This window comes from Schistocerca piceifrons, chromosome 10 (assembly GCF_021461385.2).
Source record: "Schistocerca piceifrons isolate TAMUIC-IGC-003096 chromosome 10, iqSchPice1.1, whole genome shotgun sequence".
NCBI lineage: Eukaryota > Metazoa > Arthropoda > Insecta > Orthoptera > Acrididae > Schistocerca > Schistocerca piceifrons.
In genome coordinates, this window is record NC_060147.1 from 29513855 (window position 1) to 29533596 (window position 19742).

Sequence of the window (19742 nt, forward strand, 5' to 3'; positions counted from 1 at the left end):
TGTGGACAGCTTACTCGTGGAGGCAGGTGTCCCTCCACTGCGGTTCCGACGCCAACGTTTGCTAGCCGCTTATGCTGCCCATGTTCTAAGCTCGCCCGGGCATCCTAACTATCGTCTCCTGTTCCCGCCGTCAGTCGTCCGTCTGCCAGAACGTCGGCCCCGGTCGGGTTGTCCGATCGCCATACGCGTCAAGGAGCTTCTCTGCGGGCTTGGGTTTTTCCCTGTTCCGCCTCCTTTCCAAGCGCCTCTGCGTACACCCCCGTGGTGTGTTCCCCGCCCTTGCCTTCGGCTCGACTTGGCACAGGGCTCGAAGGACTCGGTCCCTCCAGAGGCCTTCCGCCGCCGCTTTTATTCCATCCTGGCCACGTATCAGGGCTCTGGCATTGTTTGCACCGACGGCTCGATGGTTGCTGGTCGAGTCGGTTATGCGCTCACTCTAGGAGACCATTCCGAACAACGTTCCTTGCCGGCTGGCTGCAGCGTTTACACTGCTGAGCTGGTCGCCATCTTTCGAGCCCTAGAGTATATCTGCTCCTGCTCAGGTGAGTCCTTCGTCATCTGTAGCGATTCCCTGAGCAGTTTACGAGCACTTGACCAGTGTTTTCCTCGTTCCCGTCTGGTGATGGCTATCCATGAGTCCCTGCATACTCTTGCGCGTTGCGGCCGCTCTGCGGTCTTCGTGTGGACCCCAGGCCATGTTGGGATCCCCGGCAACGAGAATGTTGACCGGCTGGCGAAAGAGGCGACTACTGCACCATCTCTGGACATTGGCCTCCCGGAGACAGATTTGCGAGCGTTCCTACGCCGCAAAATTCTGGACCTTTGGGACACTGAATGGCGCATCCTGCCTTCACGCAACAAACTTCGGGCCATCAAAGGGGCTACCGGTGTGTGGCGCTCCTCCTTGCGGGTCTCTCGCAAGGACTCTGTTGTCCTCTGCCGGCTGCGCATTGGGCACACTCGGCTTACGCACGGCCACTTATTGCGCCGTGAGGACGCGCCTCTATGTCGCTGCGGCTCCGTTTTATCCGTGGTTCATGTCTTATTGGAGTGTCCGTTTTTAGCTGCGCACTGCCTGACTCGCTCCCTGCCCTTTTAACAGATGACTCGGCTATGGCTGACTTAGTTTTACGTTTTATTCGGGCAGGGGGTTTTTATTCTTTAATCTGAGTGTTTCTGTTTTTATCTTATTGTTTTGTGTTGATTCTGGCCTTTGGCCTCCGGTTTTAAACTGATTTTTTAATGTGTTTCAAGTGGTTGGCTTTTCCTTTTTTATTTCTCTGGTCGGCCAACCACCGTCACACTCTGTGTGCTTTTAGTTCGTTTTGTCTGGTCTTTGTCTCAGTTTCTCTTGTTCCGTGTCGTCTGTGCTCTATTCTGTTACTCGTATTTTATTCTCTGTGGGTGTTTTTTTAGTACTTGGACAAAGGGACCGATGACCGTAGCAGTCTGGTCCGTTTAATCCCCCAAACCAACCAACCAATCCAACAATGTCTATCGTACCAGTATACAGCGTGAAGCGAAATTCGAGCACTCGGGCTTCGCAGCGCGACTCCTCACACGCCAACTATAAAAAGTCTTTCACAAAATTTCGTGAAAAAGGACGTTAAAGAGTGGCAATCTGGCAACACTGTAACCACATATATGGTAACTATCGCTGTCGGGATGTATTAGTTGTTCTGTACAATTGTTGCAGTGGATAAGGTTTTGGGTCAGCATGCAGGAGGTCGAGTTTCTATTTTGAACTATCTCACCTCCTAGATTTCTGGAGGTGGTGACTGCAGCAACGAAATACAGACTTATTTGTTACTTGGCACCAAGGAAATGTCCAACAGTGACAATGTTTCAAGCCGTAGAGACGTGACTTCATGTCAAAGATGCGTACAGAAAGGACTACAGTCTTTCGCATTGTGATGTACGGACGAGAGACCTGGATCACGGGGAATGCTGAGCGGCGCAGAATGAACACCTTGAGTTTTGGTCTTCGAGGAAACTCCGTAGAGTTCCATGGGATTGCAAAGAGGACGAATAGATAGGCACTACAGAAAAGAATATCAGATTGCTCCTTGCAAAGCCTGATAGTGGAACAAAATCTGTCCTGCTTTCGGCATGTCGTGAGAAGACCTGATTCTCTGAAAAGACCTTCTATGGAAGACCGAAGGCACAAGGCGAAGTGGGTAGCAAAGAATGAGATGGACTGAAAGCATAACAGAAGTTGTTGTTGTTGTGGTCTTCAGTCCTGAGACTGGTTTGATGCAGCTCTCCATGCAAGCTTCTTCATCTCCCAGTATTTACTGCAACCTACATCCTTCTGAATCTGCTTATTTTATTCATCTCTTGGTCTCCCTCTACGATTTTTACCCTCCACGCTGCCCTCCAATGCTAAATTTGGGATCCCTTGATGCCTAGAACATGTCCTACCAACCGGTCCCTTCTTCTTGTCAAGTTGTGCCGCAAACTCCTCTTCTCCCCAATTCTGTTCAATACCTTCTCATTAGCTATGTGATCTACCCCTCTAATCTTCAGCAATCTTCTGTAGCACCACATTTCGAAAGCTTCTATTCTCTTCTTGTCCCAACTATTTATCGTCCATGTTTCACTTCCATACATGGCTACACTCCATACAAATACTTTCAGGAACGAATTTCTGACATTTGAATCTATACTCGATGTTAACAAATTTCTCTTCTTCAGAAACGCTTTCCTTGCCATTGCCAGTCTACATTTTATATCCTCTCTACTTCGACCATCATCAGTTATTTTGCTCCCCAAATAGCAAAACTCCTTTACTACTTTAAGTGTCTCATTTCCTAATCCAATTCCCTCAGCATCGCCCGACTTAATTCGACTACATTCCATTATCCTCGTTTTGCTTTTGTTGCTCATCTTATATCCTCCTTTCAAGACACTGTCCATACCGTTCAACTGCTTTTCCAAGTCCTTTGCTGCCTCTGACAGAATTACAATGTCATCGGCGAACATCAAAGTTTTTATTTCTTCTCCATGGACTTCTCCACTGAAGTTGCGGATTCCACATTCTAAAATTTTCGGGAGACAGGACAGAAAAATTGGCCGTGCTTTAGTTCAAGGGCGCATTAAATTGACCAAATGATTAGAGAGGGAAACAGACTGTGCTATCTGCAACGAATCGCAGGTATCCACATCACTGCTGAAGCAACTTAATTGTTGGGAACGTATCAAATGGTTCAAATGGCTCTGAGCACTATGGGACTCAACTGCTGTGGTCATAAGTCCCCTAGAACTTAGAACTACTTAAACCTAACTAACCTAAGGACAGCGCACAACACCCAGCCATCACGAGGCAGAGAAGGGAACGTATCAGTGTGGCGTCCGATTCCACAGAATTCGAAATATTTTTTCCCCGCCCGGAGGCTCGGCTCAGCAGCGGCCGTAATCTCCGCCTGCAAGTTTGCCCTCCGGACACTGGACGGCCATTTGGAAGCGGTCCCAGCGGTCAGTACACGCGTCTACAAGTTCCCGAGTGACCGCTTACAAGAAGAGCAACAACGCCTAATAGCGGCTCCGTATTATCCGACGGAAACATTTTACGGCCAAATTTACAGCTGCCCGTCGCGGTCTGTTTACTACCGCACGCACTGTCCACGGCGATGGGCCTGTTTGGAATGGGAGGAGACAAGAACTGGAGCGACGCAAGGCCAAGGATATAAAATAAATAAATAAAGGGGCAGGAGGAGGAGAGGGTGGAGAGATTCTGGTGAGGAGGCGCAATAGACGTAGAGGAAGAAAGAGGTTGGGGCGCAAGTGTCGTAAATAGCCAAGACGCGTCAGCACAGTTCATGCTGGTGTGCATATAATTCCGACGACTGACCTCATCATTTTCTGCCCCTCTCTCTTTGCGGGAGAGACGGGCGTCCGTTTTCCACTTATTTCGCCTCCTTTTTATCTACGGCCGCCGTTAATATTCCTGCGACTCTGAGCAGACTTCGGGCCGCTCCGAGAGGCAGACACGTAAAGCAAAGTTAATAGACGGAACACAAGCGACGCGCGACAGCGCAGACGATACATGCGTCTAGCATCATCCACCCCACCTCCGTCCCAACGCCACCAATCTCGTGGCAAGAAACACGGCCATTCAGAGCACACCAATGCGCCGCTTCGCCGACACGGCACAAAACCGGCCGAGAGGGGCAATTTCTCGGTGTGCGCTCCGTGCCAAGTGTCGGCAAAGACGTCGACGAGACGACGAGACAGATGCACTCGCGCGGCCTGGAGCACGGTACGAGAGTTGGCTGAGCGAGGGGGAGGGAGGACGGTATAGCGGGGAGTCCTCGATACGGCTGCCAAAAAACTCTTCCCACGGAAGGCGCCTTATTATTACGAGCGAGCCATGACGAGGAGCCAAGATTTTTATTACCGGATGCTTCCTGTTGTGTGCGCTCCACCCCAGCCCCGCCCACTCTTATGCTAGTTATTGGCTAGGCAGCCTAGTTCGGCCCTGTGGCTATCCTGGGAGGGTAATTTGTCTGTCGCGGCGAGAAATTGCAGACGGCCAGACATTGCACTCACCGCCAGAAGATATTATAATCAAAAGCGGCCGGCTACTGCTGCATACGGCGGCGGTCTACATGCAACAATTCCTCCCTCCCTCCCCTCCCCCCCCCCCCTCAGTCTTTTACTAGCCTAGACGCAGCCACTAACGCGCCACCTAGTTTAGCTTTTCTGCGGGACGGCGCCAGAAAGCGGTGCCAACGGCTTAATAACCAGGACCCCACCCCACCCCCAGCCTGGCGAGCGCAGTTCGGCGGAAAAATGGCTGATGCGGGTAGCAGGGGGGTGGAGGCGGGTGAATTACCGCAGATGGGGGAGGATGCTGCTGCTGCTGCTGTTGCTGGGCCTCCTCCGAAATGTCGGCGCTGAAGAACAGTTATGGGCTCCGGGCGGGGTCGCCATATTTGCCGGGTCTCCGCGCAGCCCACACACACACACACACACACACACACACACGCACACGGCGTCTCGCGCGTATAATTCGATTCCGGTCGTCCGTCGCCAGAATTTCTTCGGATCAACAGTCGGTTTCGTCGCGCACAGCAGAAATGCGAGTTTGTAGCCCGTGGCGCACTGTCGATATACGCTGGTGGATAAAATATAAGATTGTTCATACGTTCCTCCGTGGTTTCAGAAGATAACTACACAAAAACTGCATGACATACAGAAAAATGACACATATCAAAGGGTAAAATATCTCTCCCTGTTTTTAACTCATATTATAGAGATTAAAATTCTTCTGGGTATTATGCCGCGTCATTGCTGAAAACTGACAACAATAATAAATTAAACCCAACGTTTCGGCCGAATTGCAACGGCCTTCCTCAGGGCACGACTGGTTTTGCATGGGGATAGGTGCTTCTATTTGTCACAGACTATCCATGTCTGACGTCACTGTTGTAAAACTTTCAATTGGCCCTCTAATGTGATTGGCTAGTCATGACGTAAGGGAGGTTGGAAGGAAAGAGGCTGTTCGTGGATGTCTATGTCGTCAACGATCGGTAGCTGTCCGTCAATCAGCGTTCGGCTTCTGGTCTGCAAGTTTTCCTCCTGGCGTGCGCGGAAGTCGACTGACAGTTGCTCTACAGATACGCCCGTGTCCCGTGTAGCTTCTGCCCAGCGACCGCTCGCGGCCCGTTGGACTGGGATGGGCGGGAGTTTGTAGCCATCTTCTCTGTTGATGTTGTCAGACTGCTTAATGATTTCGATCGCCTCCCGTATTTTGCGTTCTCGCATCCACGATTGTTTCGCCAGTACTCTGGCTTCCTGGAATTATGAAGCAGCCTGACACCATCAACAGAGAAGATGGCTACAAACTCCCGCCCATCCCAGTCCAACAGGCCGCGAGCGGTCGCGGGGCAGAAGCTACACGGGACACGGGCGTATCTGTAGAGCAACTGTCAGTCCACTTCCGCGCACGCCAGGAGGAAAACTTGCAGACCAGAAGCCGAACGCTGATTGGCGGACAGCTGCCGATCGTTGAAGACATGGACATCCACGAACAGCCTCTTTCCTTCCATCCTCCCTTACGTCATGACTAGCCAATCACATTAGAGGGCCAATTGAAAGTTTTACAACAGTGACGTCAGACATTGATAATCTGTAATAAATAGAAGCACCTATCCCCATGCAAAACCAGTCGTGCCCTGAGGAAGGCCGTTGCAATTCGGCCGAAACGTCGGTTTTAGTTTATTATTGTTGTCAGTTTTTAGCAATGACGCTGCATAATACCCAGAAGAATTTCAATCACTATGACACCGGCCGCGGAAGCCTACGTCGTTATATTATAGATGTTCAGTATGGTCGCTATTTGTGACAGCAAACGTCAGTATGTACGTGCAGTTCAGTGAAGTCTCCTACACAAATTGCCCAGCAGGGTGAGACAGCAGTTCGCTTTGTACATACACTGACGGCAAAAAATCGCATCACCAAAATGTAATTAATATAGATTAAAGATATTTTTCAGAATACGTTTATCTAGGTAACACATTTAAGGGGGGTAGGGCGTCAAACGGGCCGACTTGGAGCAGGAGAGGCACCACGGGACATTTTAATTTCCACTGTCTGCACTTTTACAAATAAATTCATAGATCTTCCTGGCAGATTAAAACTGTGTGTCGGACCGAGACTCGAACTCGGGACCTTTGCCTTTCGCGGGGAAGTGCTCTACCAACTGAGCTACCCAAGCACGACTCATGCCCCGTTCTCTCAACTTTAATTCCGCCAGTACCACTTCGCCTACCTTCTAAACTTCACAGAAGCTCTTCTGCGAATCTGCCAGTTAGTTTCATATCAGCGCGCACTTCGCTGCAGAGTGAAAATATTATTCTAGAAACATCCCCCAGGATGTGGCTAAGCAATGTCTCCGCAGTATCCTATCTCCCAGGAGTGCTATTTTTGCAAGATTCGCAGGAGAGCTTCTGTAAACTTTGGAAGGCAGAAGACGAGGTACTGGCGGAACTAAGGCTGTGAGGACGGGTCGTGAGTCGTGCTTGGGTAGCTCAGTTGGTAGAGCACTTGCTCGCGAAAGGCAAAGGTCCCGAGTTCGAGTCTCGGTCCGGCACCCAGTTTTAATCTGCCAGGAAAATTCATATCAGCGCACACTCCGCTGCAGAGTGAAAATCTCATTTTGAAACTTCATAAAACTTTGTCTGCATGATCAGCAAGGATTCAGGATTCACACTCATTGCAGTGGAAGTTCAAAAAATAACAAAATAATTTTTTTATATACATGAAATTTCATCATTTTTATTCTCTTACTGCCGGCCGGTGCGGCCAGCGGTTCTAGGCGTTTCAGTATGGAACCGCGCGACCGCTATGGTCGCCGGTTCGAATCCTGCCTCGGGAATGCATGTGTGTGATGTCCTTAGGTTAGTTAGGTTTAAGTAGTTCTAAGTTCTAGGGGACTGATGACCTCAGAAGATAAGTCGCATAGTGCTCAGAGTCATTTGAACCATTTTGTTTCTACTTACTGTTGGCTGCATTTGTTGCTATAGGTACACTTTTCTTCACAAGTAAGAGAGATTCTTCGATGAATTTAGCACAGCATTCAAACAATTCCTACAGGTGTATGAAACACTAGAATTTTAAAAGTGTATGAAAAACTGTGGTAACAATTGAGATAATTAACTATAAAATTCGAGTTTTTTTCTGAACATGAAGTTTGAAATATAACAGCTCATTCATTTTTTCATAAATTAAACAAATTCTGGCCTTTCATCAACGTGTAAGTATGGTTTGTATGCTGTGTTAATTTCATCGAATAATCTCTCTTACTCGTGAAGAAAAGTGTACCTATAGCAATAAAAGCAGGCAGTAGTAAATGAAAAGAATATGAAATTACACATGTAAAAAAAAAAATATTTTGTTATGTTTATGAAATTCAACTGCATGGGTGTGAATGCCGAATTCTTCCTGGTCATGCTGGCAAAGTGGGAATTAAAATGTCCTGTGGTGCCTCTCCTGCTCCAAGTCGGCCCGTTTGACGTCCTACTCCCCTTAAGTACATCTACATCTATACTCCGCAAGCCACCCAACGGTGTGTGGCGGAGGGCACTTTACGTGCCACTGTCATTACCTCCCTTTCCTGTTCCAGTCGCGTATGGTTCGCGGGAAGAACGACTGCCGGAAAGCCTCCGTGCGCGCGCTCGAATCTCTGTAGTTTTACATTCGTGTGATCTCCTCGGGAGGTATAAGTAGGGGGAAGCAATATATTCGATACCTCATCCAGAAACGCACCCTCTCGAAACCTGGCGAGCAAGCTACACCGCGATGCAGAGCGCCTCTCTTGCAGAGTCTGCCACTTGAGTTTGCTAAACATCTCCGTAACGCTTACCAGATAACCCTATGACGAAACGCGCCGCTCTACTCAAGGATAGTTCGAACGAGTGTTTTGTAAGCCACATCCTTTGTTATTGGACTACATTCTCTAAGGACTCTCCCAATGAATCTCAACCTGGAACCCGCCTTAACAACAATTAATTTTCTGTGTGATCATTCCACTTTAAATCGTTCCGCACGCATACTCCCAGATATTTTACAGAAGTAACTGCTACCGGTGTTTTTTACGCTATCATATAATTATACAGTAAACGATCCTTCTTTGTATGTATTCGCAGTACATTACATTTGTTTATGTTAAGGGTCAGTTGCCACTCCCTGCACCAAGTGCCTATCCGCTGCAAATCTTCCTGCATTTCGCTGCAATTTTCTAATGCTGCAACTTCTCTGTATACTACAGCATCATCCGCGAAAAGCCGCATGGAACTTCCGACACTATGTACTAGGTCATTTATACACCACTGGCCATTAAAATTGCTACACCACGAAGATGACATGGTACATACGCGAAATTTAACCGACAGGAATAAGATGCTGTAATATGCAAATGATTAGCTTTTCAGAGCATTCACACAAGGTTGGCGCCGGTGGCGACACCTACAACGTGCTGACATGAGGAAAGTTTCCAACCGATTTCTCATACACAAACAGCAGTTTACCGGCGTTGCCTGGTGAAGCGTTGTTGTGATGCCTCGTGTAAGGAGCAGAAATGCGTACCGTCACGTTTCCGACTTTTGATAAAGGTCGGATTGTAGCCTATCGTGATTGCGGTTTATCGTATCGCGACATTGCTGCTCGCGTTGGTCGAGATCCAATGACTGTTAGCAGAATATGGAATCGGTGGGTACAGGAGGGTAATACGGAACACCATGCTGGATCCCAACGGCCTCGTATCACTAGCAGTCGAGATGACAGACATCTTATCCGCATGGCTGTGACGGATCGTGCAGCCACGTCTCGATCCCTGAGTCAACACATGGGGATGTTTACAAGACAACAGCCATCTGCACGGTCGGACGACGTTTGAAGCAGCACGGACTATCATCTCGGAGACCATGGCTGCAGTTACCCTTGACGACGCATCACAGACAGGAGCGCCTGCGATGGTGTACTCAACGACGAACCTGCGTGCACGTATGGCAAAATGTCATTTTTCCGGATGTATCCGGGTTCTGATTACAGCATCATTATGGTCGCATCCGTGTTTGGCGACATCGCGGTGAACGCACATTGGAAGCATGTATTCGTCATCGCCATACTGGCGTATCAGCCGGCGTGATGGTATAGGGTGCCATTGGTTACACGTCTCGGTCACACTTTCAGCAGTAGACGTTACATTTATGATGTGTTACGGCCTGTGGCTCTAGCCTTCATTCTATCCCTGGGAAACCCTACATTTCAACAGGATAATGGACGACCGCATGTTGAAGGTTCTGTACGTGCCTTTCTGGATGCAGAGAATGTTCGACTGCTGCCGTGGCCAGCACATTCTCCAGATCTCTCACGAATTGAAAACGTCTGGTCAATGGTGGGCGAGCAACTGGCTCGTCACAATGCGCCAGTCACTACTCTTGATGAACTGTGGTATCGTGTTGAAGCTGCATTGGCAGCTGTACCTGTACACGCCATCCAAGCTCTGTTTGACTCAATGCCCAGGCGCTATTACGGCCGGAGATTGTTGTTCTGGGTACTGATTACTGAGGATCTATGCACCCAAACTGCGTGAAAATGTAATCACATGTCAGTTCTAGTATAATACATTTGTCCAATGAATACCCCTTTATCATCTGCATTTCCTCTTGGTGTAGCAATTTTACTGGCGCAGTAGTGTATATATTGTGAAAAGCAATGGTCCCAAAACAGTGCCCTGTGGCACGCCAGAGGTTACAGCCAGCACAGTGTCTTACGTTGTGGATCCGCCCTAGTGCCACGACAGGGCGGTGGCTGCAGTACCTGACACAGACGCCGTACAGTAGCAGGGATGACGCAGTCGGTGCTCGCAGGCAGCAGCCAGCAGGCGTCCGCGACGTTCCGAGACGAGGCCGCCGGCTCCCTTATCTCGTGGGAGGGCGCCCAAGTCGCGCCAAGTCGCATCGCGGCGTCCATCCTTCCGCCTTCCTTCCTGGCGATAGCCGCCGGTGGCGGCGCCGGCTAATGTCTGCTTTCTCCGTGGCCTCTCGGCGCAACAATACAGCCGCTGCTCCTGGGAAGGAAGTCGTGGGGGCGGCGTCGGCGGTCCTGTTGTTATCGCGGGGCGGAGATTAACTCACATCACGGTGTCCGCGCTCCGTTCCCCAGTCTCAACTCCCGGCGCTGTTGTCAGTGTTGGCAGACAAAGCGATTCCAGGAGACGGCAAGTGCCGTGTCCGCACCCAACTCGACGCCTTCGTCCGTCCCGAGGTGACTCTAACATGGCAGCAAGCATATCTGGATCTATACTACTGGCCATTAAAATTGCTACACCAAGAGGAAATGCAGATGATAAACGGGTATTCATTGGACAAATATATTATACTGGAACTGACATGTGATTGCATTTTCACGAAATTTGGGTGCATAGATCCTGAGAAATTAGTACCCAGAACAACCACCTCTGGCCGTAATAACGGCCTTGACACGCCTGGGCATTGAGTCAAACAGAGTTTGGATGGCGTATACAGGTACAGCTGCCAATGCACCTTCAACACGATACCACAGTTCATCAAGAGTAGTGACTGGCGTACTGTGACGAGTCACTTGCTCAAAAGCCAGACGTTTTCAATTGGTGAGAGATCTGGAGAATGTGCTGGCCAGGGCAGCAGTCGAACATTTTCTGTATCCAGAAAGGCCCGTACAGGACATGCAACATGCGGTCGTGCATTATCCTGCTGAAATGTAGGGTTTCGCAGGGATCAAATTAAGGGTAGAGCAACGGGTCGTAACACATCTCAAATGTAACGTCCACTGTTCGAAGTGCCGTTAATGCGAACAAGAGGTGACCGAGACGTGTAACCAATGGCACCCGATACCATCCCGTCGGCTAAAACGCCAGTATGAGTATGACGAATACACGCTTCCCATGTGCGTTCACCGCGATGTCGCCAAACGCGGATGCGACTATCACGATGCTGAAAACAGAACCTGGATTCATCCGAGAAATGACGTTTTGCCATTCGTGCATGCAGGTTCGTCGTCGAGTACACCATCGCAGGGGTTGCTGTCTGTGATGCAGCGTCAACGGTAACCGCAGCCATGGTCTCCGAGCTGATAGTCCATGCTGCTGCAAACGTCGTCGAACTGTTCGTGCAGATGGTTGTTGTCGTGCATACGTCCCCATCTGGTTACTCAGGGATCGAGACGTGGCTGCACGATCCTTTACAGCCGTGCGGATAAGATGCCTGTCATCTCGACTGCTAGTCATACGCGGCCGTTGGGATCTAGCATGGCGTTCCGTATTACCATCGTGAACCCACCAGTTCCATATTCTGGTAACAGTAATTGGTTGTAGACCATTGCGAGCAGCAATGTCGCGACACGATTAACCGCAATCGCGATGGGCTACAATCCGACCTGTATCAAAGTCGGAAACGTGATGGTACGCATTTCTCCTCCTTACACGAGGCGTCACAACAACGTTTCACCAGGCAACGCCCGTCAATTGCTGTTTGTGTATGAGAAATCGGTGCAGGTGTCGCCACCGGCGCCAGCCTTGTGTGAATTCTCTGAAAAGGTAATCATTTGCATATCGCAGCATCTTCTTCCTATCGGTTAAATTTCGCGTCTGTAGCACGTCATCTTCGTGGTGTAGCAATTTTAACGACCAGTAGTGTACATAACACTAACGTTTCAAATCATTATGACCACTACCGAGCATGAGTTAGATTTCTGTCTGGAGGCGCTGGGCACATGATGCAGAGTAGAGAATGGGGCGTCATTCTGGTGGCAATACGGGCTGAAACCTGGAAAATCCACTCACGCAAACAGGCTGGCAAATGAGAGACAGTTGTGGTTCGTCGCCTGGGAACGAGCACCTCGAACGTGATGAAGCTGGTCGTCTGTCTGCGTCCTACTGTCGTCAGCATTTATGGAAAGCAGTTAATGGAGGGTGAAGCAATGAATAACAGACGTGGAGTTGGAGGTCAGTGCCTCATTGCAGAGTATGGAGATCGGAGGCAAACCAGCTCTCGAAATGAACATAGGTGGAGATCTTAGGAATGAGTACAATGCTGGTAAAGTGTACAAGTTGTGGCGGGTTGGTTTTTAATTTCTCGTGTCTATTCGTCGTTGTCAGTGTGCAGGCTGAAAATTAAATAATAAATGAAAAGCACCAGTTAGCTTTTGTTCTACAATATTATTTTTATTGATAACCGGTTTTCGGCTTACAAGGCCATCTTCAGGCATTTACTGAGTATTATCACCAAAGAAGTTAAATGTTAGCAGACCACATTGGAAGAGAAGTAACACATCTAGAGTGAAGTAGAAACATACAGTGAGTAACATCTTTGCAATGAAATAGTAAAAACTGAACAGTACATAAATAACAATGGAGTTGACAGGAAAACCCTTAGCACAAAATAAGAATAGCATGCCTACATAACAGTTTCTATTGATAAACAAAACTATTGAAATAAGATAAAATTAGTACTAGGCAAGGCTGCATCAAGAGGTATGAAACATGGAGAGTGATACACAACCAATTAAAAAAGAAGAGACAGTTGTCAATGTAAATACACAATACACAAGGAACTTAAGCTATATCAATACGATAAACAGAAATTAATAAATGCAGGAAAATTGAGGTGTTTGAGGGAACCTACAGTTTGAGAGTGTGGTGGTACAGCATTTTAACATTACCATTATAATCAAAGCAGTGGCTGTATACCAGTTTACATTAAATAAATGAGCAAAGTAAAATATGAACAGTATTTGATGAGAAAACTACAAGGGGAGTGAAACATGGATAGTAATACAAGTACAAGTTAAAAGCAAACCCTTAACTATTGAAACTACAGCATATGTGGAATACAAAGACAACTGCAACAAATAAAACGACTTAATGACTACAGGAAAATGGGAATATGTAGGAAGAGAGAGTGTGGGAAGTAATGAACAACAAAGATGATTATATGAAGTTTAGGAGAGGGGAAGTGTTGAGTTGTGTCTGGTCATTTAGGATGAGATCTGGACTGTGAGCAAGATGTTTGTTAATTAATATGAAAATTAAAGTTCACCTACCACAGAACGGCGTCTGCTCAGTGTCCCTTGACTCGGCAGCAAAGATATTTACAAGATGATGTAAAAGCAGCGTTGTTAAAAAACACCACCTAATATTTACAAGTACAGAGGGCGCACAACTCTAGTTATGGAAGAAAGTTCTGTAGAACTGTCACGAAATTTCATCGGGCAGTAAGAAAATGGATTGGCTTCTGGAAAATAATGTCCAAAATTTCCACACAATAATGTTTATTTTGTCCTTGATAACCAAAGAGAAGGTGCTATTCAGTCCACATTTAAACTATTGGCTATTTCCTTCCAGTTCACGATTCAGGCACCGAAGTTTTGCACACCCAGCATCCAGAAATCTGTCCAAACCCGACCCAAATTAAACAACGTTTTCACAGTCATTAATTTCACCAGGAATATGAGTTACTACATTCTGTCCTTCCTGTGGATTTCTAAAGAAGAGACTGCTCACCAAAAATTCTCAGTAGTTGAATACTGAAAGATGCCATGCAGATTCTATGAAGGCCAATATTTCACACGCGAACATCTGTCCAACAGATTTAGTCAAAAGCTCTGAAATTTTGCCGAGCAGTCCTTTCGACTTAGCTCACCAATAACTCAAACACTAAGAAATTCTTCATCTTACACATTGTTTTGACTGGTGCTAGTAACATCACAACTCGCGTTCAAAGCTAGCGAGCGACTTCCCTCTTCCAGCCTAACTCCCAGTAAAACTATCAGGTAACGAGCGAGAACCGTCTAAGTTCTGATTGGCTAGCATACTAACCGCCAATCAGAATACTCGCTCGTGATCATACTCGCGTCAAAACTGGTCTGCACCTATCCTTATACACAGGCGCATTTGCGTCAATCTGCCATACAAATACACTCCTGGAAATTGAAATAAGAACACCGTGAATTCATTGTCCCAGGAAGGGGAAACTTTATTGACACATTCTTGCGGTCAGATACATCACATGATCACACTGACAGAACTACAGGCACATAGACACAGGCAACAGAGCATGCACAATGTCGGCACTAGTACAGTGTATATCCACCTTTCGCAGCAATGCAGGCTGCTATTCTCCCATGGAGACGATCGTAGAGATGCTGGATGTAGTCCTGTGGAACGGCTTGCCATGCCATTTCCACCTGGCGCCTCAGTTGGACCAGCGTTCGTGCTGGACGTGCAGACCGCGTGAGACGACGCTTCATCCAGTCCCAAACATGCTCAATGGGGGACAGATCCGGAGATCTTGCTGGCCAGGGTAGTTGACTTACACCTTCTAGAGCACGTTGGGTGGCACGGGATACATGCGGACGTGCATTGTCCTGTTGGAACAGCAAGCTCCCCTGCCGGTCTAGGAATGGTAGAACGATGGGTTCGATGACGGTTTGGATGTACCGTGCACTATTCAGTGTCCCCTCGACGATCACCAGTGGTGTACGGCCAGTGTAGGAGATCGCTCCCCACACCATGATGCCGGGTGTTGGCCCTGTGTGCCTCGGTCGTATGCAGTCCTGATTGTGGCGCTCACCTGCACGGCGCCAAACACGCATACGACCATCATTGGCACCAAGGCAGAAGCGACTCTCATCGCTGAAGACGACACGTCTCCATTCGTCCCTCCATTCACGCCTGTCGCGACACCACTGGAGGCGGGCTGCACGATGTTGGGGCGTGAGCGGAAGACGGCCTAACGATGTGCGGGACCGTAGCCCAGCTTCATGGAGACGGTTGCGAATGGTCCTCGCCGATACCCCAGGAGCAACAGTGTCCCTAATTTGCTGGGAAGTGGCGGTGCGGTCCCCTACGGCACTGCGTAGGATCCTACAGTCTTGGCGTGCATCCGTGCGTCGCTGCGGTCCGGTCCCAGGTCGACGGGCACGTGCACCTTCCGCCGATCACTGGCGACAACATCGATGTACTGTGGAGACCTCACGCCCCACGTGTTGAGCAATTCGGCGGTACGTCCACCCGGCCTCCCGCATGCCCACTATACGCCCTCGCTCAAAGTCCGTCAACTGCACATACGGTTCACGTCCATGCTGTCGCGGCATGCTACCAGTGTTAAAGACTGCGATGGAGCTCCGTATGCCACGGCAAACTGGCTGACACTGACGGCGGCGGTGCACAAATGCTGCGCAGCTAGCGCCATTCGACGGCCAACACCGCGGTTCCTGGTGTGTCCGCTGTGCCGTGCGTGTGATCATTGCTTGTACAGCCCTCTCGTAGTGTCCGGAGCAAGTATGGTGGGTCTGACACACCGGTGTCAATGTGTTCTTTTTTCCATTTCCAGGAGTGTATTATAGTAATGTTTAATAAACGAAAACGAAAAGACAATAATTCTGGAAGTATTCTTTATATACAGATTTTACTCCAGTTGACTTTCTCGCTGCTCCGTTACAATAAGAATCACACCTGGACATATGTCATCAGCAAACTGGGTAAATCCCGTAGGATCATTTTCCCACGACATGCTTGTGTAACCATTGCAAGTTACTTACGATGGTATAAGATATAATATTGAAATTTGATAAACGTCCCACAAACAAACCTTCATTTACTAACAGGCTCACATAACACATAATAAAATAAATACTGATTTCATTAGTTCTTTTTGAAGTTATTCTAGATTTCATACTACGAAAATTTGAATCCTTTTAGATTAAATTTCATTTAAATAATACCTTACCCTGATACTTCAGGTGAGTATTCCAATTGGCTACCAAAAAAAGTCATAAATGTTACCAGGTGAATTTCCTTTCTTAAGTGTAGTTTTTCTAACTTTGAAGTCCATTTTTCTATCTCCGAAATTATGCCCGCTAGAAAGCTGAGATTTTCACACCACCTTTCTATTAATAACAAAGTGCAGTATACAAATTTTGAAAGCGATTGCACAAAACTACTGTCCTTTATTTAGGATTTTATAGGTGGTGATTCTACGCGTTAGGTAAGAGACATTGAATAGCTTCCCCACCACAGGCAGTGACAGATGCACGTGTGTCTCCCGGGTAGGCTGCTAGATGTCAGCCCCCTAAGTTACATACAGCAAGCTGTCCTATAACAAACGTTCGCTCGGAACAACTTGCGGCGCTACAAAGGGTTTCCGAGGACAGCACTGGGCGGACAATATTGGACATGAGGTTCTGCAGCAGACCACCTCTACGTGTCCACAGGTTGACCCAACAACATCGTGACTTACGTTTGTAGTGGGCACAGGATCGCCAACATTGCACTGTGGATCAATGGAAACGTCTCAACTGGTCAGATGAATCACGTCACAAGTTCGATGGTCTGCTACGGATACGCTGTCATAAAGGCTAACAACTGCTCGAAATATCCACTGCGCCTCAGCTGTTGGGGCACTGTTATCTTTCCCGTGCATCCAGGTCGGCTTCCACGCGACCCGCGGTAGTAACTGAAAACACCGTGATAGCTGTGTGCTACGTGAACATTATTGCCAACAGCTTGCATCGAACTACACTTGATTATCTCCCCATTAACTACTGTATCTTCTAGATGGCTAACTGTCCATGTCACAAGGTCAGAACCAAACGACTGATGTGAGGATCACGATAGTGGCCCTACGCCGATGTCTTGACCACCGTCTGCCAGCCACTCGATGAAACGATGTTGAGACGTTTTGTGGCACACAGGTATGCTTGTTCAGAAAATAAAGGAATTTTTTTTAACTTTATTATTAATTTTACACATTATTGGTCCCAGCCCATTCAGAGTACTCTCCTCCAATGTTAAAACGAAAAAATAAAATAACAACTTCATTAGAGATTACCTTTAAGGGCAGTGACGAATCTGCTTTGGTATCATAAAAAACTACTCCTGAACAGGCCAGTAAGGCCCAAAAGCACCGACCGGCCGCCGTGTCATCCTCAGCCCACAGGCGTCACTGGATGCGGATATGGAGGGGCATGTGGTCAGCACACCGCTCTCCCGGCCGTACGTCAGTTTCCGAGACCGGAACCGCTACTTCTCAGTCAAGTAGCTCCTCAGTTTGCCTCACAAGGGCTGAGTGCACCCCGCTTGACAACAGCGCTCGGTAGACCGGATCGTCACCCATCCAAGTGCTAGCCCAGCCCGACAGCGCTTAACTGCGGTTATCTGACGGGAACCGGTGTTACCACTGCGGCAAGGCCGTTGGCCTTTGGTACCATAAGTACTTTCCAAAAGGTGTCCTTTCAGTACTGATTTTAACTTCGAAAATGAAATAGCAAGGAACCACGTTTGGCTACCAAGGAGGCTGTTGGAAGACCATCATCTCATTTTTGGCACAAAACTGTTGATGTGACAGAGTTGAGAGTGCGGGTGCATTGTTGTGGTGAAAAGACACGAGTTGTTTCAAAAATGGCTCTGAGCACTATGGGACTCAACTGCTGTGGTCATCAGTGCCCTAGAACTTAGAACTACTTAAACCTAACTAACCTAAGGACATCACACACATCCATGCCCGAGGCAGCATTCGAACCTGCGACCGTAGCAGCAACGCGGCTCCGGACTGGAGCGCCTAGAACCGCACGGCCACCGCGGCCGGCTATGAGTTGTTTCGACACACACATTATTATACCTTGTTATGGAATTTTTCGCGTAAACATTGGAAAACGCCTTGATAGTATAGTCTACACGGTTCACTGTTTCGCCTGGAGGCAAGAAACGAAAAGGCACAAGTCCCTGAAAGTCGGAAAAAAAAACAGTGAGCATCACTTTGATAATGGATCGAGACTGACGTGCTTTCTTGAGGCGTGAGTAACATTTGCCAATCCATTATGGTGAGTGAACTTTCGTCTCATGGTGGTGGTGGTGGTTAGTGTTTAACGTCCCGTCGACAACGAGGTCATTAGAGACGGAGCGCAAGCTCGGGTTAGGCAAGGATTGGGAAGGAAATCGGCCGTGCCCTTTCAAAGGAACCATCCCGGCATTTGCCTGAAACGATGTAGCGAAATCACGGAAAACCTAAATCAGGATGGCTGGAGACGGGATTGAACCGTCGTCCTCCCGAATGCGAGTCCAGTGTGCTAGCCACTGCGCCACCTCGCTCGGTTTTCGTCTCATGGCAATAGCCGTCAGCCAAGCTTTCACCCCTAGTTATCATTCATTGCAGGAATGTTTTATCGTCATTGGTTTGTATAAGCAATTCCAGAAAAACGCCCATTCCATTTAGTTTCACTTGCTCTGTCTTCTAAACAAGATTTCGTTGAACGAAAGTCGGACGCGCATCATTTTTCTATTTCTTCGTGTATGTAGAGAAATTTTTAATGCAGGATGAGCAAGCCTTCATAACCTCCAGTCCTGATTCACATATAAAGGTTCGCGGGCAGTCTCGTCACGCGAAAACTCAAAACCATAGCGTCCGTATAGTTACGGTTTACGGGGTAATCCACCTATATAAAATGCACCCATTTCCCGACAAGCCAAATCGACAAATAATGCCTCAAAACACAGGTTTCGCAGAGCACGTTCATTTTATGCTCACCTATCTTCTGATGTTCCTACACTATCTGATCAAAAGTATCCGGACACACACAAAAACATACGTTATTAGGTGCATGGTGCTGCCACCTATTGCCAGGTACTCCATATCAGCGACCTCAGTAAAGTGCGCGTCATTTATGTTGGCGGCCGAGTTTAGGTTCGTTCTGCGCATCTGACGTCACAAAACACAGTCAGCCAATGAACAGAGAACGACGTTGCCAGAGCTCGACTGCAGTGCAGAGCACCGACGAGTGCCTTCAATTTTAGAAACTTTCAGTCATAAATAAAGTAACTGAACAAAAGCAGTGTCTTGATAGCAGACTTTCTTTTATAGAACGTTTGGAAAAAGCATTCTTTATACCAGTTGCTTCATATTCCATTAATTAATTAAACCAAACAAGCAATAAGCCTCCTAATTCAGACGATAGCAAGGAAAGGTGTTTGTGCCATTCTCACTAACCGCTTTTTCGCAATAAAGAACAGCGGTAATTGCTGATCTCCTATTGTACTTCGACGAAACGTGAGTAATTCATAGTCATACCAACAGTGCTTGTCGGTATTTTGCGTGACATTTTAAAGTCCTCCGGCAGGCGAATTGAATGGTGAGCTGCGTTAGCGTAATGATTACAGTGTAGGGTTGCTAAGCGAAAGGTTCTAAGTTGCTGTCGGCACGGTA

At 47.9% G+C, this 19742-nt stretch overlaps 1 pseudogene; it reads right to left on the minus strand.

Annotated features, from left to right (window-relative positions):
* Positions 1-17621: 17621 nt before the first annotated feature.
* Positions 17622-17739, minus strand: LOC124719286 (annotated as a pseudogene).
* Positions 17740-19742: the final 2003 nt, after the last annotated feature.